This window comes from Bos javanicus, chromosome 14, assembly GCF_032452875.1.
Source record: "Bos javanicus breed banteng chromosome 14, ARS-OSU_banteng_1.0, whole genome shotgun sequence".
NCBI lineage: Eukaryota > Metazoa > Chordata > Mammalia > Artiodactyla > Bovidae > Bos > Bos javanicus.
In genome coordinates this window covers 23,688,048-23,711,516 of record NC_083881.1, presented here as the reverse complement: position 1 = coordinate 23,711,516, position 23,469 = coordinate 23,688,048, and the positions used below count along the sequence as shown (strand labels likewise).

The following is a 23,469-nucleotide window of genomic DNA, read 5'->3' as shown; positions in this document are numbered from 1 at the left end:
GCTTGCCTCGCACCCAGGCTGGGTGACAGAAGACTCCACTGCTGTCTTCCCTGGAGAACCCCAGACAATTCAAGGGTCTCTGTCTCCCCATGTCGAGGGACTGATCTACAAAAGAAATCGGAACGGGGGGTTGAGGACAGGAACCAAAAGAGCCAACCTTCTGCAAATCCCCTTTCAATTTCTCATTCTTGTAAAAGGCTAGATCTTCTATGGACAGAAAAAGTGCTAAGACTAGGGAAGAGGCCATGAAGAGATACACACTTTGAAATCAGCATTAAAGGACTTACCCGGTGGTCCCCTAGTTAGGACTGCATGCAGGGGACACAGGTTCGATACTTGGTTGAGGATATAGGATCCCACATGTCTGTGTGGACACAGCCAAAAAAAAAAGGAAAAAGAAAAAAATCAGCATCAAGATGATAGAGATTCAACTCTGGCTAAAGAATTGCCAGATGGCAGGAGCTTAGGTGAATTTGGGTGGGAAATAGAGAATTTACCCAGCAAGACATTTTTTTTTTTCCTTTTCATTTCTCAAGTTATTCATCCATCAAGCATTTATGGAGCATATTCTACAGCGTATACAGTATTCTAGGCCCAGGAGCTATAGAAAGTAAGAAGTCATCTACTTCTCTGCTTTCTCAAAACTTATATTCTAATGTGTAGAGTGAGGCAATCAACCACAAAAAAAGAAGAGGGGAAATTTCAGGTAGTTCTAAGTGTGACTAGTCCTTTGTAAGAAAATTCAAGCAAATGCAGAACTGTACAATATTAAAAGTGAAATTTTTCTTTCACCTCCTATAACTTGCATAACTTTTAACTATTATTAAAAGTCCTATGTTTACCCTAAGTTAACATTTTTTTCATTAATGAGTATATACACACACATGCATGGACATACACAGTTGTGTTTTTTTTAACTGTTAGTATTAACAAAATAATTCTTTATGTATTCCATCACCTTTTCTTCACGTACTATATTTGGCAGTATTTCTACATCAACATGTAAATCTTTCTTCACTATATAATATTATATAACATGTACATTTTGCTCTCTTTTAACAGTTCTACTAGAAATTTAATTTTTCACATTGGAACAAATGCTGCAGTTAACTCTTATATTCATGCACTGTCTGTCCTATACTATACAAAAAAACATGTATACATGTGTGCATGTAGTAGTAACTGTCTAATATAGCACTCTACTGCTCCAGGGCAAGGTTTGAAACTTCTGCCTGCTCTGTCTTGAATCCACCTGCAGTGCAGGAGACATGGGTTCGACCCCTATGTTGTTTCATTTTATAACTATTTGTTAATTTGTGTGGTTGATTTTTGTCTCAACAAGTAGACAGTTATCCAGGCAAGAATACTGGAGTGGGTTGCTGTGCTCTCCTGTAGGAGATCTTCCCGACCTAGGGATCAAACCCATGTCTCTTAAGTCTCCTGTGTTGGCAGGTGAGTTTTTTACCAGTAGCGCCACCCAGGAAGCCCAAACTCATTGCAAAGATATGTAAATCATTTTAATTTAAATACATAATTATGCTCAGAAAATTATGAGCCTGTATGTAACTTAGAACCATATTAGAGACACTGCATGAAGTGGGAGCTGCAAACTGAGCTCCCAGGCTCTGAGTCTGGAGTCTGGTGGAGGCAGCCTCCTCTTTATCTCATGATAACTGGGGCTAGGAGGGGAGTGTGAGATCCGGGTCCATTGCAAGGACCTCAGTAGGGGCAGGTCTCACCCATCTATTGAAGATGGCCAAAAGAAAAAAAAAGCCAAGACTGCTGACCAGGACTGCTGGATAGTTGAGGTGGGAAGGGCAAGTAGATGCAGTGGAAGAACCAGTATCTGGGCAAAGCCACCTATTTATTGAAATAAGATTGACTTTATGGTGGAGAAGTGGTTCAAACCTCCAATGTAAATTCTCTTTCTGAACCAAAACTGGTAAACAAGTAAGAATAAGGAAAGTGAGTGAAACAAATACTTTGGTTTGACATGAGTAGCACTACAAAATTCTACAATATATAAAGAAAATAACATGAAGAAAGCCAACATGCAATACCAAGAGCTGATTCATGTTGGTATATAGCAGAAACCAACACAATATTGTAAGCAATTATCCTCCAATTAAAAATAAATATTTTTAAAAAAGAAAAAGAAAGCCAACAAATGCAACTACTATCACTTCACTCTCAAGCAAATATTAAGCAAATATTAAGACCACCTAAAAAGGAATTTTACAAGCATTTCAAGATTTTCAAAGAGATAAAGACAGGAAGGTCTTCCATAAAAAAAGAGGAAGAAATTTTGAAATTAAAATATGTTAGCAATAAATGAGGCATATTGTTATTAGGAAAAAACTAATTAAACAGGATAGATACTAGACCAGATACAATTAAAAATTGCTTTATGTAACAGAAAGTTAACAATAAGGAATTCATTCACAACAAAACACAGAAATTTTTTATTAAAAATTGAAAATGAAATTAACTGACAAGAATCAAATAAATGCATATAGCTGATTCACTTTACTATGCAGTAGAAACCAACACAACATTGTAAAGTAACTATACTCCAATAAAAATCAATTTAAAAATAAAGATGATACTGCAAAAAATGACAGAGAAGAAATAGTAGTCTTTTATTCTCACTGGAATGGCTATAATACTTTTTTTTTTAAAAAAAGATGGTCAATAACAAATGTTCTTAAGGATAACGAAAAGTTGGAACCCTCACACATTGATGGAAAGCAGTTGGGAAATTCCTCAAAAAGTAAAACTTTTTACCATCAATTCAGTTCAGTTCAGTCACTCAGTCATGTCTGACTCTTTGTGACCCCATGAACTGCAGCATGCCAGGCCTCGCTGTCCATCACCAACTCCCAGAGTCCACCCAAACCCATGTCCACTGAGTCAGTGATGCCATCCAACCATCTCATCCTATGTCATCCCCTTCTCCTCCTGCCCTCAATCTTTCCCAGCATCAGGGACTTTTTCACATCAGGAGGCCAAAGTATTGGAGTTTCAGCTTCAACATCAGTCCTACCAATGAACACCCAGGACTGATATCCTTTAGGAGGGACTGGTTGGATCTCCTTGCAGTCCAAAGGACTCTCAAGAGTCTTCTCCAACATCACAGGCCAAAAGCATCAATTCTTCTGTGCTCAGCTTTCTTTATAGTCCAACTCTCACATCCATACATGACCACTGGAAAAACCATAGCCTTGACTAGACGGACCTTTGTTGACAAAGTAATGTCTCTGCTTTTCAATATGATGTCTAGCATAACTTTCCTTCCAAGGTCATAACTTTCCTTCCAAGGAGTAAGTGTCTTTTAATTTCATGGCTGCAGTCACCATCTGCAGTGATTTTGAAGCCCCAAAAATAAAGTCAGCCACTGTTTCCACTGTTTCCCCATCTATTTGCCATGAAGTAATGGGATTGTTGTAGCCACACATTCTGGAAAACAAACTCACTCAGAAGGACAATGCAGATGGTGGAGTGCAGTTTTTTACACTGGTGGGCCCAAGGCAGAGTCTCCTCTTAGCCAAGGACCCCGACCAGTTTTTGTGAAAACCTTATATACCCTAAGTGTACGTGCCCAAACCCACCTCTCCAAATTCCCTGAAACTAGTCTGAACAAAGGAAAAGAAAGATACAGTCAAAGATAACTCATGATTCATATGTCTTAGGCCTAGGACAATTATCAATAGGCCTGTGGTCATACCCCAATAAGCATAATAGAATTTATGATTCTATTCAGTTACACAGATAATTAGGGTATTCTTTTGGGAGTCTAGGTATGAGCCTTGGGGCTCTTCCATCCGGGGTCTGGTTTTCCAGTTGGTATGTCATTTCCATAGATACTGGGCATATAGATTAAAGTCCATAGTCCAGCCCAAGATGGAGTCCTGCTTTCAAGACAGAGCCTGTTCTGTCTGTTTCCTCCTTCAGGACCGGATGCCATGACCTTAGTTTTCTGAATGCTGAGCTTTAAGCCTACTTTTTCACTCTCCTCTTTCACTTTCATCAAGAGGCTCTTTAGTTATTCTTCACTTTCTGCCATAAGGGTGGTGTCATCTGCATATCTGAGGTTATTGATATTTCTCCCAGCAATCTTGATTCCAGCTTGTGCTTCATCCAGCCCAGCATTTCTCATGATGTACTCTGCATATAAATTAAATAAGCAAGGTGATAATATACAGCCTGGACGTACTCCTTTTCCTATTTGGAACCAGTCTGTTGTTCCATGTCCAGTTCTAACTGTTACTTCCTGACCTGCATACGGGTTTTTCTCAAGAGGCAGGTCAAGTGGTCTGATATTCCCATCTCTTGAAGAATTTTCCACAGTTTATTGTGATCCACACAGGCAAAGGCTTTGGCATAGTCAATAAAGCAGAAACAGATGTTTTTCCTGGAACTCTTTTGCTTTTTTGATGATCCAGAGGATGTTGGCAATTTGATCTCTGGTTCCTCTGCCTTTTCTAAAACCAGCTCAAACATCTGGAAGTTCATGGTTCATGTACTGTTGAAGCCTGACTTGGAGAATTTTAAGCATTACTTTACTAACATGTGAGATGAGTGCAATTGTGCGGTAGTTTGAGCATTCTTTGGCATTGCCTTTCTTTGGGATTAAAATGAAAATTAACCTTTTCCAGTCCTGTGGCCACTGCTGAGTATTCCAAATTTGCTGGCATATTGATGATCCAACATTTCATTTCATAGGTACATGCACAAGAGAACTGAAAACATATGACTGCACGAAAAACAGGAACACAAATGTTTATACCAACATTATCCATAATATCAAAAAAAATGAAAACAACCCAAATACCATCAGCTGATGAATAGATTAAATAAAATGTGGTCTCTATACAATGGAATATTATTCAGCCTTAAAAATGAATGACACACAGATGCATGCTACAACATGATGAAGCTTGAAAACATTAGGTGACGTGACAGAAGCAGAACACAAAAGGTCCCATACCGGGGTCCAGCCCCTGCAGGATCCAGGGAATCCCTCAGGATGACGGCATCGGCGATAAGGAAAGTAAAAGGGGAGAGAAAGAGGCTTGATCTTCCTTGGTTTACACAGAAAGCCAATAAAGCTCCTGACACAGAACTTGCTCTGTTCACGGAGGCCGCAGGTGCCTTCTCGGTGGGGTGAGGACGCAGGACGCCCTCTCCCCTGTGAAGATGCAGGGCGCCTTCCAGATCGGGTCTTAGAAGCCCAGGCAAAAAAGTGAACTCAGAGAGCCCCTGTTTCCCAAGGAGTCATCCTGAAAGAAGAAGAGAGAGAGAAAGAAAGAATAGGAAAGAAAGAAAGAATGACATGGGGAGACCAAGCTCTGATGAAGCCGGGTCTGCAGCTTTATTTTCAAAAGGAGCTTTTATACCCTGAATTACACATTTCCAGAAGTGAAAGATACAGAGTCATGCAGAGTCAGCTCAACATTACATCAGTTTGACCTTCATCGGGACCAGGATGTTTTTTTGCATACCTTTCCATTTACAAGGGTCTTTGTGTTATGCACATTATCTTCTTCTGGCCCTGAGGCCTATTGACATTTTATGACCTTTTTCTGATAAAGGTTGGTCAGCCAGAAAACTTGTTTTCCCTTAAAGTGTTTCTTCTTTATTTTTCAATCTGTGTCTCCCTCAGAAAGTGTTAAATAAAGTTACATTCTTATGGAGCAAAGGTGCAGTGGGTTACAACAAAGAAAGAACTTATTAACTCAAGGGTTTTATGTTGCTAATGTCAAGGCTACTGCTTGTTTTTCTTGCACACCAACTATACTAGCTAATGCACCCCCAGGTGCACACTGGGTAAGGGATAAGGAAACTTGGTAGCAAACATTGGCTCAACAATGCAATATTATTCTAATAAAGCTTTTTTATTGCTCAGAGGTTATACTTGGGGTGTTGTGAACAATCATGTGTGTTAGTTCCAAGAGGATGGATAAACCTGCCAAGCAAGCTAAAATGCTAACAGAGGGGTTAGAACTGAAATACTCCTTTCAAGCCCAGGAGACTTATTAATTAGAGCCCTAAGTTGATTTTCTTCAGAGGAAGGTGGTCGGGGATAGCCCCCTGTTAATGTCAGAAGAGTTGGTGAAAGGCAAAATATAGTAAACAGTAGACAGACAGACTTTGGTTTCGGGGTCGATGCTCGAGCAGGTCCAGGGAGTCCCTCGAGTCCTGATCCGCCTTGCCTGTCAGGTCTCTTCCGCATGACCTTGTCATGGGTGGGATCTCCTGTGCTGGCTCCCGGCAGTCCCATATTGTATAATTCCATTTGTATTAAATATCCAGAATAGATGAGTTTGCTAAGGTCTGAGGTTCATTTTCCAGTTGATGAAAGTGTCCCAGAATTGAATAGTAAGGTGGTTGCACAACTTAGTGACATACAGAAAATGACTGAACTATACACGTAAAAAATGAATTTTAAGGCTTGTCAATTATATCTCAATAAAGATGTTATTTAAAAATACAGTGGCTGCAGATTTCATGGGATTGAAGAAAGATTTTAATCCAAAAATAGAAAGCATGAAGGTGGTGCCAACAAGGTTACATAAAAGTAAATCCATATCTAACTACACCATGGTGAAACGTACAACACCATCAGTAAAAAGAAATCTTAAAAAACTACCACAGGAAAAGGAAAATTATCTACAAAGGAATAACAGGCAGATTGAAGGTTCTATATAGGACATAATGTATGCTAGGAGACATCAGAAAATAACTTTTAAAAACTACCAGCAGTGTTGGGGAAGGATTGAAGAAATTCAAACCAACAGCCTATATTTAATTAAATTAATATTAAGAGTATGAAGCTGAGACATTTTGACTAACAGAAATATTAATAAAAATAGTGAAAGCTTTTTTGGCATATAATTGATAACAATAAACTGAACATATTTAAGGAGTTTTAAAGATATCACTTCACAGTGCTCAGGACACATGTTATTACAAGAAAGATGCTGTTGCTGCTGCTCAGTCATGTCTGATCTGGGATGAGGACTGAGAGTGGTACCAGGGAAGGTTTGGAGTCCGTATATGATGCTGTTAGTATTGAAAATGAAAGTGTTAGTTGCTCAGTCGTGGCCAACTCTGTGACCCCATGGACTGTAGCCTACCAGGCTCCTCTGTCCATGGATTTCTCCAGGCAAGAATACTGGAGTGAGTTGCCATTCCCTTCCCTGAAACATCTTTCCCACCCATGGAACCAACCCAGGATTCAAACCCTGTTCTCCTGCATTGTAGGTGGATTCTTTACCATCTGAGCCACCAGAGAAGCCAAGACACCATGAATGTTTCAGGAAGAATAGGACAGAGGCTTGGAAAGCATGCTTATGCATTATGGTCACACTTCCCTTCCAAGGTATGTTGGAAGAGAAACATATCCAAGGCAAAGAAGAGAAGTAGGGAGCAGCTGATTTCCACATCTATACTAGATGTGGTCTGTGTTCTATTTTGCTATGAATAAAAGAAATCACAAGCCTTGGAAGTGGACCACCTAGGTTAGAGTGATCATATTCCAATGACTAAATCTGCGTCATCTTGACAAGTTACCTACCATTAAGTGCTATAAAAGGGGTGATAATATTGCCTAACTTGAATGCCTGTTATGAGAGAAAGCAAGATAATATAGGTTCAGTGCCTAACAGAGATAAAATCCCGAAAAAACCCCAGTGAACTGTGGGACAACTTCAAGGAGACAGATGTATGTTTGTTTGGAGTTTCCAAAGGAAGATGGGTGGCAGGGATCGGGGGCAGTCATAATAAAATATTTGAAGATACATTGGCCAAAAATGGTCCTGCTCTGGTGAAAACTATAAACCCATAGTGTCACTGAATGCAACAAATGCCAATCACAATAAAAATGAAGAAAAACACCAAAATACATGGAGGTCAAATGAAAGGCAGGCAGAGGAAAAAAGACATATTCAGAAGAAAGATAAGAGTGCCAGCATACTTACTGTATGGAGGAAGAAATGGCAACCCACTGCAGTATCCTTGCCTGGAGTATCCTGTGGACAGAGGAGCCTGGTGGGCTACCAGGAAGAGCTGAAAGAAGAGCAGAAGTGTGGCTCAGCCCATGACCTCCCCACCACCAAGTCAACTCTAGACTTTTCCTCAAGTTCATTACCATGAACAAACTAAATCCTGTATCAGAAAATGTGAGGATTCCATGTTAAAATCCATATCTGCCTCCTTCTTTCTTAAGACATATTTCGATATTTGTCCCACTTTAAAAGTTCAGAAAGGAGATTCTGTCTGGAACAAGAAAGTATGTATGAAAAAAAGGACTCAAGATGTATAGGAAAAAGTTCAATATCAGCCGCAGCAGCATCTTCCATACAAAGATACTAACATAATTGCTACACTGAAAATGGGCTTCCAAAAGTGGGAATCTGGGGAAGTAGGCAAAAAATCTTAAAAGAATAGAAAAAAAGGGGGGAGGGAGAAAAGCCAATGTTTCTAGGACTTTGGTCTTGTCAAGTGCATCCTGCCCAGAGTGATCGCTTGCCACCCAATCAAGATAGGGACAGAATAAAAACATAGAGCCCAAAGAAAGCAGCAAGGACCATCAGCAACGAAGGAAGAAACTGAGTTACAAGAACCAAGAGTGCTGATCATAGTTACAGGCTGAGCAGAGAATTAGTCAAGACAAGACTAAGCTGATTATGCCCACTCATTTCTCTAACAAATGCTTATTAGGTACTCTTCTAAGTTGTGCCTACTTGGAGGGGAATTCAAAGCAATTGCACAAGGGTGCAAAATTAAAACTATGCTTGCTCAACAGATATGGGGATGGTAGGGCAAAGGCAGATTCAGAAGCTGGAACCAAGGCAGAGCACAGTGTCTCAGAGTTCAGAAGCCATTCTGTTGAAACACCAAGCTTTGCCCAATCTGATGGCCACAACTTGCATCTCTTCAAATTGCCAGGTTTTGCTGCGGGTATGTGCCTGACTGTGTTACTAAGTCACTGAACGAGAGATGAGGCATTGAGGCAAAGAATACGACTGTATTCAGGGAGCCTGCACATCAAGAAGATGGAAGACTAACATCTCAAAACAGCCATCTTCTGGGGTCTGGTTGCCTGATTCTTTTATTGATCAGAGACGCGGTGCAGGGTGGAGGGGGGCGGTTGGTGAGGAAACAAAGTAAAAAGGCCATTTAATCTTGCAAGTCTCGCCTAGAATGGCAAGCCTCAGGCAGGGGGATGTGTTAATTTCTTCTTTCCTGCCATATACAGGTGGACAGGGTTCTGAACAATGGCACTTTAGTTCAACAGTCAGGCAGAGTTCTCTGAAGCAGGCCATTATATGTAATTATAATAACAAAACCAACGGAAAGCAAGTCAAAGGAACAGTTCCAGCAGAGTCAGAATTGACTTCTCCCTGCAACAACTGTCTGATAAACATCCTCCATGCTAGCTATTTCCCCTTCCCCTCCACCTTCTCCACTCTGGAGGCCAGCTGAATGGATTCCTTCCTTCCCTGGGAGGCATTGCTCCCTGGCTTCCTGCTGGGCTTCACCAGCAGAAGCACCTGGTGTTGAGAGTAAGAGGTGGATGATTCACACCTCCAGCTTCCTCCTTTCCTCAGGCTAAAGGTCTCAGATGGCAAAATTCAGCCCTCTCCCAGGGTCTCTGCCTCCTACCCTGGTAACCTCCCTCCCTTGCTCCTTCAGATCTCAGGGTACAAAGTGCTGCCTGCTGCTTGCAACCACTGAACTCTGCACTCTGCCACATGGTTTTCTCAAACCCTGCCCATATCTCTGTAAACAGGCTTTTTATTCAACTCCCCTTGAAGTATCCTAATTTTGAGCATTTCCTGCTGGGACTTTAACCATGCAGTTGCTGGTACCCAGGCTGCAAAGGTGTGAAAATAGAAAGCCCTGATATACAAAAATAAATGTGACCAAAAAAAATGAAGTAATATGTTTAAAAAAAAGAAGAAGAAGAAGGAAGAAGCGGGGAAAGGAAAGACTGGAGGAGGTCGGGGGCGGGTGGGAAGGGGAGGAAGGAAGAAATCCAGAGACTGCAGAAAAGACAACACAGAAGCAGCTCTCATGACAGGGCTGGCACTGCAGTAAGAACAAAGCAATCTGTATGACTCTATGGTTCGCCATCTCCATAACTGTGCTAATCAGGAACCTGGGAAAAACGTGACTGTGAGATGACTGTGGGGTTAGAGGAGATTTGAAATTCGTCCAACACTCAGAATCTTCTGGTGGCTCAGCAGTAAAGAATTCACCTGCCAAGGTAGGAGACAAGGGTTCAATCCTTGGATGGAAAAGATTCCTGAAAGAAGGAAATGGCAACCCACTCCAGTATTCTTGCCTGGGAAATTCCATGGGCAGAGAAGCCTGGTAGGCTTTAGTCCATGGGGCTGCAAAGAGTCAGACATGACTGAGTGACTCAGAAACCCACTCTGAGTCAATTCTCAGGTTCTTAGAAGGCATCAAAATAAACAAGGGGGAGGAATACTCAACTCCAGGAAAAAGATCCTATTTTCTGAATAAAAACACATATGTGGTCATTTTAGTAGATTATTTTAATGAAACAGCTCTCGAATGCCCTAAAGCTCCAGGTTTCTTATGGCCCATTAGGGATGGATGGCAGCAGTCAGACTCATTTTGAACATTCTTACACTAACGTCTTCATTTTAGTTCCACTCGCTCCTCCTCGTATTCTGCATAAAATAGGATTCTGTGTAAATGCAAAACCTAGTATTCTGGTAAGGGAGGATTCCTTTGTAGATTGTTTAAAGTGGGTCAGATGTATATTTCTATTGTCAGCTAAAAAATGCTTCTTGAAAATGAGTTGTTGAAACTGTCTGCTGTCACTATCAGTTTAACTTGAGCAAAATACATTTGTTATAACTAACTTTGGACCTATTAGTTGTAAGAATTTCAGAAATGACTTGTGCAGTCATGAAAATACACAGCTTCCTCAAATGCTGAGTGTTCTGCCAAGACTTCTATTTTCTTCTTCGTGTGACTATTGAACTTTATCTGACTTATCTTTTCTTATCTGACTATTGAACTTTAACCTGATTTTTTAAATTTGTGGCAAAAAATCAGATTATCTTCAAAAGGCCAATCTCTGTCCTATAATTCCAGTTAGAATCACAGGACGTATTTCAGTAAATTCCTGAAGGCAAAAAGCAAATCACACACCCACATATACTAAACTTTCAAGTATAAGAAATTCTCAAAGTGTTTATCTTCAAATCTATCATCTTTTTTTCTCTATTTATCAACCAGAATTAGGTTTTCCATGCTTTGTGGATGATACAAACTCTGATTCACTCATTAATCAATTTATAAACAGCTATTAATACTATCATGTGAAAGATGCTACAGAATAGCAAAGTATATAAATATTACCAGGGAAGATCTGTTTTAGAGTTTCTGAATATCATGCTTCTTTCCTCTGTTGCATTTAATTATTTTTGCTCAATTCATGTTGTTTTCTATTTGACTTCCACTCAACTGCCAAGAAAATACAATGCTTGGTGCTTTGATATAATTGTGTCTGAGAGCCTACACACAGGTCTCAAACAAACAGGTGTTTGAAAATACTTGTTGAATAAATGAATGACTTACAAATTAGTTGGGAGGATGTTGACCACTTATATTTAGAGTTAATTATCAATACAAAGGGGGAAATGATGGGCTCAGACAACAATTCAGAAAAAGAGGCATCACCCATGGGCTGAATGAGGGAGATGGAACCTGAGTTGTGATTGGACAGAGGACCTATCCATCCTGGGATGTGGATTGGGGGGCTGGCAGGGTGGGTGCTGGTGAGAGAATCTGGCCTGGGTCTCATGTAACTAAGTCTTAAGTATTTTCAGTCATAGAGGTCCATCCTAACTTCTGGAAGTAGATTATGCTTATTACAGGAAACATCACCCAAACAGCACCAAGAATTGGTATTTTTTAAATAAGTTCAGTATTTGTGTCATTATCAAAACTGTACTTCAGTGTGTCTTCTGGGTTATAAAGATGACCCTTTAAGTGCAATTTTGAAGCCACAGCTTGCGTTTAAGTGTGGGATGGCACATAGATGTCAGCCCAGGCGTCAAGTGTGATTAATATCTAATGAGGGTTGGGACCTCACCTTCCAGTGCAGGGGCTGTGGATTTGATCCTTGGTCAAGGAACTATAATATGATCCCACAAAAGCCTCTCATCAAAAAACCAAAGCATATGGTAACAAACTCAATAAAGACTTTAAAAAAAAAAAAGGTCCACATTAAAAAAAAAAAAAAACTAGTAAGCATTGAAAAGATCTAGGCCATACCAGGGTTCAGTAGCTACTGGATAGTGATACATGTCACGCGTGTGGGTTGGGGGAATGGCTACCAGGCACCCCTTACTTATTTATTTCAAATCTCAGATTTATTTTATTTATTTTTTAGTTGTGACATGTGGGATCTAGTTCCTGAACAGAGATTGAACCTGAGCCCCCTGCGTTGGGAGTATGGAATCTTAGGCAATGGACCCCCAGGAGGTCATAGGACCCCTAATTTAGATCAGAGACAAGCTTGCACAGGTGAGGGATGTTGGCAAATTACCCAGTGGAATAGGAAGGCACAGACAGCAAGAACAAGACAAGAATGCCTACTAGTGCCACCACCATTTACCATTGTCCTGGCGGCAGCAGTCAGTGCATTTGACAAGAGAAATCTCAAGTGTGAGGACTGATAAGAAAGAGATGAAACTATGCCTATCTACAGATGATAGAAATGCAAGGGACTTTCCTGGTGGTCCAGTGGTTGGGAATTCACCCTGCAATGCAAGGGACACGGGTGTGATCCCTGGTCGGGGAACTAATATCCCACATTCATTGGGTTAACTAAGAGAGAAGCTCATGTGCCTCCATGAAGATCCTGTGTGTCAAAATCAAGACCTCACATAGCCAAATAAATATTAAAAAAAAGAAAAAGAAACGCACGGATGTCAACCGAAAAGTGACAGGAAAGTCATTAAGAAAAAAGGATATAAAGTTAATGTAGAGAAATTTATACTATAATATAAAATCTGTTAGAAGATATCACTAAGAGAATACAGGCCTCACACAGGAAAACTAGACATCCCAGCTGTTCCACAGCGGGGCAAGGCCAGGGGACTAATTCTAGTGCAAGGTCAACTGTGCATGACTTTATTGATGGTGATACCATTGCAAAGAATCAGCCTGGCCTGCTGAGTTGCCTGACCCACCTAGGTCTTTGCAAGAGTGATAGACAGGTCTTGACTCTATTTTTGTGACTAAGCTGTAGGGCTTACTTTTTTTCATAGTACAGCCTAACATTTTATATTTGCGGTAAGTTCCGTTCAGTCACTCAGTCATGTCCGACTCTTTGAGACCCTGTGGACTACATACAGCACACAAGGCTTCCCTGTCCATCACCAACTCCTAGAGCTTGCTCAAACTCATGTCCGTTGAGTTGGTGATGCCATCCAACCATCTCATCCTCTGTTGCTCCCTTCTCCTCCTGCCCTCAATCTTCCCTAGCATCAGGGTCTTTTCAAATGAGTTGTTCTTCACATCAGGTGGCCAAAATATTGGAGCTTCAGGTTCAGCATCAGTCTTTCCAGTGAATATTTAGGGTTTCAATCAATATTCAGGATTTCAACTGAATATTCAGGAATATTCAATCATTCATTCAGGATTTCCTTTAGGATTGACTGGTTTGATCTCCTTGAAGTCCAAGGGACTTTCAAGAGTCTTCTCTAACACCATAGTTTAAAAGCATCAATTCTTCAGCGCTCAGCTATCTTTATGATTCAACTCTCACATCCATACAGGACTACTGGGGAAACCATAGCTTTGACTAGATGGACCTTTGTTGGCAAAGTAATATCTCTGCTTTTTAATATGCTGTCTGGGTTGGTCATAACTTTTTTTCCAAGGAGCAAGCGTCTTTTAATTTCATGGCTGCAATCACCATCTGCAGTGATTTGGGAGCCCCCCAAAATAAAGTCTGTCACTGTTTCCATTGTTTTCCCATCTATTTGCCATGAGGTGATGGGACCAGATGCCATAATCTTCATTCTTTGAATGTTGAGTTTTAAGCCAGCTTTTTCACTCTCCTCTTTCACTTTCATTAAGAGGCTCTTTGGTTCTTCTTCACTTTCTGCCATAAGGGTGGTGTCATCTACATATCTGAGGTTATTGATATTTCTCCCACTAATCTTGATTACAACTTGTGTTTCATCCAGCCCCGCATTTCACATGATGTATTTTGCATAGAATTTAAATAAGCAGGGTGACAATATACAGCCTTGCAATACACTTTCCCAATTTGGAACTAGTCTGTTGTTTCATGTCTGGTTCTAACTATTGCTTCTTGACCTTCATACAGATTTCTCAGGAGGCAGGTAAGGTGGTCTGGTATTCCCATCTCATGAAGAATTTTCCAGTTTGTTGTGATCCACACAGTCAAAGGCTTTGGTATAGTCAATAAAGCGGTATATGTTTTTCTGGAATTCTCTTGCTTTTTCTATGATCCAACAGATTTTGGCAATTTGATCTCTGGTTCCTCTGCCTTTTCTAAATCCAGCTTGAACATCTGGAAGTCCTTGACTCACACAATGTTGAAGCTTTATTTGGAGAATTTTGAGCATTACTTTGCTAGCGTGTGAAATGAGCTCAATTGTGTGGTAGTTTGAACATTCTTAGGCATTGCCTTTCTTTAGAATTGGAATGAAAACAGACCTTTTCCAGTCCTGTGGCCACTGCTTAGTTTTCCAAATTTGCTAGCATATTGAGTGCAACACTTTAACAGCATCATATTTTAGGATTTGAAATGGCTTGACTGGAATTCCATCACTTCCACTATCTGTTTGTAGTGATGCTTCTTAAGGCCCTCTTGACTTTACATTCCAGGATGTCTGGCTCTAGGTGAGTGATCACAGCATCATGGTTATCTGGATCATTAAGATCTTTTTTGTATAGTTCTTCTGTGTATTCTAGGCACCTCTTCTTAATATCTTCTGCTTCTGTTAGGTCCATAGCATTTCTGTCCTTTATTGTGCTCATCTTTGCATGAAATGTTCCCTTGGGAATCTCTAATTTTCTTGAAGAGATCGCTAGTCTTTCCCACTCTATTGTTTTCCTATATTTGTTTGCACTAATCACGGACGAAGGTTTTCTTATCTTTCCTTGCTATTCTTTGAACTCTGCATTCAAATGGGTATATCTTTCCTTTTCTCCTTTGCCTTTTGCTTCTCTTCTTTTCTCAGCTATTTGTAAGGCCTCCTCAGACAACCATTTTGTTTTTCTTTTCATTGGAGATGGTTTTGATCATGGCCTTCTGTACAATGTCACGAACCTCCATCCATAATTCTTCAGGCACTCTGTCGATCAGATCTAATCCCTTGAATCTATTTGTCACTTCCACTGTAAAATCATAAGGGATTTGATTTAAGTCATACTTGAATGGTCTAGTGATTTTTCCCTACTTTCTTCAATTTAAGCCTGAATTTTGCAATAAGGAGTTCATGATCTGAGCCACAGTCAGCTTCTGGTCTTGCTTTTGCTGACTGCATAGAGCTTCTCCATCTTTGGAGACATCCTTCAGAAGGACTTATACCAGCACTGTTGTCTTCTTGGAGGGCACAAACAAATCCTTGTGCACACCAGGACCCAGGAGAAAGGAACAGTGACCCCACAGGAAGAGACTGAGCCAGACTTGCCTGTGAGTGTCTAGGAGTTGTTGGTGGAGGTGTGGGGCGACAGTGGCCTGCAGTGGGGTCAGGGGCACTGAATAAAACAGTGCTGGCATAAAGCAAGTATACTCTTATGAAAAAAAAAAAGGAAAAAATAGTGACTGAGAGAGGTGTGCCCACCATGTAAGGTATAGTTCTGGCCGAGGCAGAAAAAGGAAAGACGACCTCAACAGATGGAGGTTACCTTTATTCAGGCAAGGAGGGGCGACAGTCGGCCTAACGACCAGGCTGAGCTCGGAGAGGGATCAGGGAGGCTCCATACTTATAGGGAGGTTTGTGGAAGCGATAAGGGAAATGTTAATCAGGTGGGATGTTTTGTGTATTCTTTAGTTGAGATGGCATTTGTAGTTGGGCAGGGGGTGATAAGTCTTCTGGACAGGTGTAGGGGGTGGAAGGTTTCTGGACAGGGGGTGATAAGTCTCAGATAGATGCAACCGGCCTGGAGCATCAAGGTGGAACCTAAAGTTCTGTTTTGTTTTCTCCGAAGTTAGATGATTCAGCAAGGGCCTTTGAGACTGTTGTTTTCTTTCCTAGGCCCAAAAGACTCCTTCACTCCAGACACTGAAATCATAAAAAATGGGGAAAAGAGTGCCGTATCTCTCTGGCTATTTCCTGCTGGATGGGGTGACGGTTTTGGGTTTGGAATGGAGGATAATCCTAGGGCCCAGGGTCTCCTTTTTCTGAGCTTGGGATGAGGCTCTCGAGAAGAAGAATGGTCTTGACATAATCTCGAGAGATGGCCTGAATCCGTTCTTGGAGAAACCTTTGAAAGAGATTGAAGAGACAGTGTCCAAATAAGAGGAACAGAATGATAAGTACCAATGGTCCCAGGAAAGGGAGCAACCAAGGGAGGGCCTGTTGGAACAGGTTTTGGGGACTGTAAAGGTTTTGTAACTCTTTTCTGCGGCATTCAATTCTGTCTCTAAGTTCTTTGACTCTGCCCTGGACTGTGCCCATTTCATTAACAAAATAGCAGCAGTCCTCTCCTAGGAAAAGGCAGGTCCCTCCCTTTTCTGCGGTGAGAAGGTCCAGGGCTCGCGTATTTTGTAGGGCCACAGAAGCTAATGAGTTAATTTGTCTTTGGATTGAAACGAAGGACTCCACTACTTGCTCCATGTCTTCATTAGGTTCTTGGGACAGCTTGTAGTAGAAATGGACAGAGGTCGAGATGCCTCCAATCCTGGTGCCTAGGGCTACTGCTAAGCCAGTCCCAATCAGCAGGGGGGCTATGACAGCGCTTCTTTTCCTGTGGGAAAGTTCCCCTTGGGGGTAGACTATTTGTTCTACCTCTTCTTTGAGGAATGTTAGGCCTGGGGTCAGGAAGACCAAGATGCAAGTTCCAGGGGGGTCCAAGGGGAGACATGAATATGCATAGGTCCCGCAGAGAATGAAGATTTCCAGATTGGTGCAATTATTTGTGCTGTGGACACAAGTGGAAAAGAAGGAGGGAGCAGAGTTTGTAAGACCAGTGTAGTTGGGACTAGAGTAGTTGATACAGGTTAGGTTTGAAGAGGCTAAGAGTAGGACATTGTCAGAGACTGGCCCAATGAGTTGTGCAGTTTTTTGTTGGGAAGGGGAGGTATAGTTGCCCTGTGACAGCCAGATTGAAGGTAAAGGAATTGCTATGTGCGGTGAGGGAGACAGTGACATGCATATCCAACATTGGGATGTGTGTTGTGTGCACTGGAAGAATTGGAAGGAAGAGTTGAGAAGGCGGGTAAGGTGTTGGTTGTCAGAGGGAGATTTTAGGAGAGGCTATAATTGGGAAAGGAGGTCTAGGCGTTTATAAGGCTCAGGGGTCGCCTGTAACTGGGAAATTATGTTCTTTATGACTTGTTCTTGTTTCTTTTCCCGATTTTGATCTAGTACCCTGCCCCCATCTGAGTACCCCCAGTAGGTAATGGGATAGAAACATATGTTTCTTCCATTTGGCTTATGGCAGGTACTCATGAAACTCCCTCTCTTTTGTACTCTAACAGTGAGTAGGGATTTGGACTTCCCGCCCCTGAGGTTCATGGTGCATGGTTTTGGAGCTGTATTATAACATGAGGAATGTACACAGGAATAAATGTCTGAGCAGGGGCAGGGAGTAGCCAGAAGGCTGGGGAGTGCAGCAAGGATGAGGAACAGAGGAGTCATGGGGCTGTTATTTAGGCAGTGCAGAGGAAATAGCACCCTAGGAGTAGAACACATCTAGCAACGTAGCAACGCAGGCGATACCCATGGAAAGACGAAGGATAGGTGGCCAGTCCTGAGGGGAGACAGTTACTAGGCCTATAGCAAGGATTAAGATTAAGAGTGCTGTTATAGTTAGAGAGACAGGGAGAGGCCAGTCAGAGTGAGGGGCAAAAGGCCCCAAGTTGGTGGTGGTTTGAATCTGAGGAGGAACAGTGTTCATTAGGATGTAGAATGATGTAGAGAATGAGAGTAAAGAAATCAATTTCGTCTGCAGTCAGGTTGTAGAAGGTTCCCTGGAGCCACAGTTGAGATACCAGTGTAGTCAGGTTTTGAAGGAGGTTCCTGTCGGGGTGCTGGTCCAGAGGTCTGGTAGTAGTTCGGTCGGGAACAGTTGTAGGTTAAGGAGTGTCCAGATAATTCAGTGTCCTCCTGGATGGCTGACAGAGGTTGTCACCAGGTGAATTTTAAGGAGGTAGGTCCAGTAAGGGAGACCTGTCATTTAAGGAGGGCAGTGCAGGATCAGAGGTGACCCGTTTTAGATGAGACAGGTGTACCCAGGAGGTGACCTTCTCGAGTTTAGCAGCAGTTGGGGTAAGGAGGATGATTTTGAATGGTCCCTGCCACTTTGGGGTTAGGTCACCCTGGGGATTATCAGACAGATAGACCGTGTCCCCAATTTGTAAAGGGGGCAGGGAGGCTTGGGAGTCAGGGGCAGCCAAGTTGTGGTTGATGTATTTCCAGAGGACATTGCGGAGTTCCACCAGCAGAGGGGAGTATAGGAAGCTTGGTATGGGAGGAAGTTCTGGGGAGAGTCCAGGAGGGAGCATGGGCCTTCCATACATCACCTCAAAGGGGCTCAGCCCCAGGGGCTTTCTGGGCAAAGCCCGTATTCTGAGGAGAACAATTGGCAAAAGTTTAGTCCAATCCAGATGTACTTCGAGGGTTAGTTTGGTAAGGGTTTCTTTGATTATTCTGTTCATCCTTTCTACCCTTCCTGAGGACTGGGGACGGTATGGAATGTGAAATTTCCAGGGCATCTGTAAGAATTGGACAAGTTGTTGGGTGACCTTGGACGTAAATTCCGGGCCATTATCAGACTGTAGGGATGAAGGCAGGCCAAACCCGGGGATAATTTCTGTGAGGAGGATTTGGGCCACGGTGTGGGCTTTTTTGTTTGTAGTGAGAAACGCTTCTACCCATCCCGAAAAGGTGTCCCCAAGGACCAGGAGGTATCTGGCTCTCCCGACCCGGCGCATATGAGTAAAGTCTATTGGCCAATCCTGTGCTGGGAGGCTGCCTCGCATTTGATGGCTTGGAAGGATGTAGGTTTAAGGTTGGAATTGAGATTAGTACGTTGACATGTTTGACAGGGGTGAATAAGATTATCTAAATATTGTTGGTCAACATTGGATATGGGGACGTGGTTACGGAGGAACTGTTGGAGTGTCTTGGATGAGGGATGAAAAAGTGAGTGTAGAAAGGAGAAGATTTCTCTGGTGGTGGGAGGGTCGGGTGGAGTCAGAGCGAAGATAACAGGGGACTGGAGGGAAGGATGGGACAGTGCTATCTCCTTTCCTTCTGGTCTGCAGCATTGTTGTAGGCTGATATGAGACTTCCCTTTTGATGTCCCCTACAGTGGAGGATGGCGGCTTTGTTTCATAAGAGTGCTGCCTCTAGAAGTTTGTGGATCAGGTCTGAATTAATAATGGGGGATCCTTTTTGGGTTAGGAAACCTCTTTCTCTCCATATTAGGATGTTTGAGTGAAGTATGTTATAGGCATATTTGGAGTCTGTGTGGATGTTAACCCTTAGATTGTTAGCCAGAGTTAAAGCTCTGGTGAGAGCTATTAGTTCTGCCTGTTGGGAGGTGGTGTGAGGTGGCAGAGGTGAACCTTCAGTTGTCTGGGTTCTGTGATTGTGACGAAGGTCTCCCTGGATGATGGCATATCCTGCTGCAAAGGGTGGGGATTTTTGAGAGCTGCCATCAATGAACCAGTGTGGGGTGTCTTGGTCTAGGATGGGCTGATCTGTTAAATGTTGGAAGGGGTTTTGGGTAAGATCTACTGTTAGGCTACAGCTATGTAGGAGGGAGTCTGTTGTAGAGGACATGGGTAATAAGCTGGCAGGGTTAAGGGGAGAGCAGGGGGAGAATGAGAGCTGAGGGTCAAGGAGAAATGCATGTAGGACCTGTACCCTCGAAGGGGGAAGGGAGAGGAAAGCCTGATGTGATAGTAAGTCTTGGGAGGTGTGTGGAGAACAGACTGTTCAAGGGGCATACCTAGAGAGTTTATTTGCTTCGGGTATGAGGGCTGCGATAGCAGCCATGGCCTGTATGTAGGGAGGCCACCCCTTGGTCACCATGTCAAGCTGTTTTGACAGATAGGCTATGGGAGCCCAGGTGTCTCCAGCCCACTGACACAGAAGTCCCAGGGCCTGTCCTTGGTTGGAATGTGCAAAGAGAAAGAATGGTCTGGTGTGATCTGGCAGGTGGAGAGTTGGCAGTCGGAGGAGGCTCTGGGTGAGCTGGCGAACAGGATTGGCCAGATAGGAGGGATTAAAGAGGGGCTCATCCAGACATTCTTTAGTTACCTCATAGAGCGGCTTTGCAATGAGGGAGAAATTAGGGATCCAGATACAGAAAAATTTTGGGAGGCCGAAGATAGACAGGAGTTCCCTTTTCGTTTTTGGAAGTGGACAGTTAATCAAGGCCTGGATTCTATCTGGGGGAATAGTTATTTGTTGGTGGGATATGGAGAGCCCTAGGTAGGTGACGTTTGTCTGGGCTATTTGGGCCTTAGATTGGGACACCCGATAACCCCAGGATCCCAGGGTCCCAAGGAGTTTGGCAGTATGTTGGAGGCAGAGTTTTCGGGTTGGGCTACAAAGAAGAAGGTCATCTACGTTTTGGAGATGACTCAGGGCTAGGTCGAGTGTCCGTAGGTCCTTTTGTAAAGCCTGTCCAAAAAAGTGGGGACTGTCTCTGAACCCCTGGGGGAGAACTGTCCATGTTAGTTGTTGGGAAACATGAGTCTCGGGGTCTTGCCAGGTGAAGGCAAAAAGGGGTTGGGAGAGGGGGTGGAGGGGGATGGTGAAAAAGGCGTCTTTGATATCTAATACCATGAAATGGGTTGCAGTCGGTGGTATGGTAGACAGAGGGGTGTAAGGGTTAGGGGCTACTGGGAATGTCGATGTGACGGACTCATTGACTTTTCGCAGATCCTGGACCAGTCTCCAAGAGTTTGGTCCCTTCCTTACTGCCAGAATAGGGGTGTTGTGTGGTGAATGGTTAGGAATTAGGATAGAGGCTTGAAGAAGACGATCTATGATAGGCTTAAGTCCCTTGTGGGTCTTCGGGGTGGCGAGTACTGTTGGGAGATTATAGTCGAGGGGTCTTTTAGGGTAATGTGGACTGGGGGATGATGTTTGGCTATGGATGGGTGATCAGTGTCCCAGACTTGGGGGTCTAAGGTGGGTAGATCCAAGGGAAGGTCAGGGATGAGGGATAGGGACCATCCAGGTGCCATCTGCATGCAGAATATAGAGACTGTATCAAGGAGGGGGATATGGTAATAAAGACCCCCAATTTGGATAACAAGTCTCTCCCTAGGTGTGCCATCGGGCACTGAGACATTATGAGGAATGAGTGTATAGGGGTCGATGTTACAAATTGACAGAGTAATGGAGGGCTGATTTTTGGCCTTAGGGGAACTCCAGAGATCCCCTTGATTGTGAATACTCTACCTTCACGTCTGATGTCAGCGGTGGACTGGCTGATGAATTGAACGTGAAGGTAGAGTAACCCAGCAGGGGTGGTGATATACTTCTGGACTGCCTCTGTAAGGCGTGCTAAGAATAAGGCCGGATTTCCATCTGCCCCTTGGATGAATTCTCTGACTTTATCATAATTGACATGGATATGACTATTTTTCTGCATTCCTTCTAGAATGCAGGTAATCATATGATTGAGTCTCCTGATACCTGGGTCCGGGGCCGGTAAGTCCAGTGGGGATCTAACTGAAGCACAGCCTCATCAGCAACTGGGCTATCCTGGTCTTGGTTATGTAAGTGATCGACATGGGCTTTTGCCGCTTGCCAGATATAGTCTTTTTCATCTGGGGTGAGAGTGGCATTTAGGATATAATATACGTCTTCCCATGTGATGTTATAGGCCTGGGAGAGTCCCAGGAATTCTTTTCTGTATCTGGTAGGATTTTCAGAAAATGACCCTAACTTTTCTTCTATCTGGCTCATATCTGACAATGAAAATGGCACATGGATGTGGGTGGGGCCCTCTGGTCCTGCCACCTCTCTCAGGGGAAACATGTGTTGGGTATGTGACCGTGCTGGGGAGGGGGGTGGAGGGGGGAGGGGGGTCGGGGAGATGGGGTAGCGGGGTCTAGGGGGATTCAGGAGAGGTTTCTGGGCCAATAGGTGAGTTGGATGAAGGGGAAGGAGAGGGTTGGTGGGGTGGTGAGTAGGGAGGGGGCTCGTCCGCGGGGTCGAACTCCGGGGGTGCAGAAGGTCGCAGTCTGTGATTAGTTGAGGAAGAAGAGCCCTTTTGCTTGGGAGGTGTCACGCAAGTGTATGTTCCTCGGTTCTTTGTCTCGTCACAACAAAGATTTGGAGCGACAAACATTAAAGCCCTCGGTGCGTCACAGCTCTTGGGTCTTGGACAAACCATGTTACAGCTCTTAGGCAAATCAGTGTTACAGCTCCATTTTATTTATAAGATAGCAGGAGAATCCAAGACTCAAAGAGAAGAGAGTGGAAGAGTGCGTGGGGAGGGAGAAAGGGAGGGAGGGAGGGGGAGAGAGAGAGAGATAGAGTGCGCACGAGGGAGAGAGAGTCCGTGAGAAAGCGCTTTGGCTCCTCCTTTTATGTTTTTTCCTCCACCTGGGCCTGCCCTATGCAAATTGGGCTTAGCCAGGAGTGCTGTTTGTTCTGCCTGAAGTTTTCACTCTGGTCCTCGGACCTTCCTTTGACCTTCCTTGTCTTTTAGCCACTGCCATTTTGGACTCCTTTTCCCTATTCTACCTACCTGACAGAGGCAAGGCGCATAGAAGGACCTCGTGGGTGGAGCAGGCCTTGCATAGGGAGGGCCTGCTCCGAAGGACCCAAAAGGCTTGGGCATATGGGACCTCCAACCACTTGCCATTCCATTTAAGGAAATCGGTGAGATTTTGACGAATGTTAAAGTCAAATGTGCCGACTTCAGGCCAGTGGTCTTCATTGTCTAATTGGTATTGAGGCCAAAGCTGTGTACAGAGTTGTTTTAAATGGTTAGCTTTGAGTTCAGTGAGTGAGAGTGCTTTGAGATTTTTGAGAACACAGGTCAGAGGGGAATCTTTTGGGACAGATTGTCCAGAACCCATAATTGAAAGGCAAGCAGAGGCTCCTATTGGGAGTTTGAATTGTCACCCGTAGTCACAATAGGAGTTATGAGAAGAGAGCTCTGTGTTGAGGCGGAGCATCCCCCAACTTCGCCTACAGAGTGGCCCTGGGCCAGGGGTCCCCAGGACCCGGAGAGGACTGAGTTCTAGGGCAC

General features: G+C 43.4%; 1 long non-coding RNA gene across 1 annotated transcript in view; it reads right to left on the bottom strand.

Moving 5' to 3' along the window:
* Window positions 1-302: 302 nt before the first annotated feature.
* The window catches only part of LOC133260441 (uncharacterized), an 87,924-nt gene continuing 64,757 nt past the window's right edge, over window positions 303-23,469 (bottom strand). The window contains exon 4 of the long non-coding RNA XR_009740813.1: window positions 303-364. This is a non-coding gene — a long non-coding RNA (uncharacterized LOC133260441). The remainder of the gene's footprint in view (window positions 365-23,469) is intronic.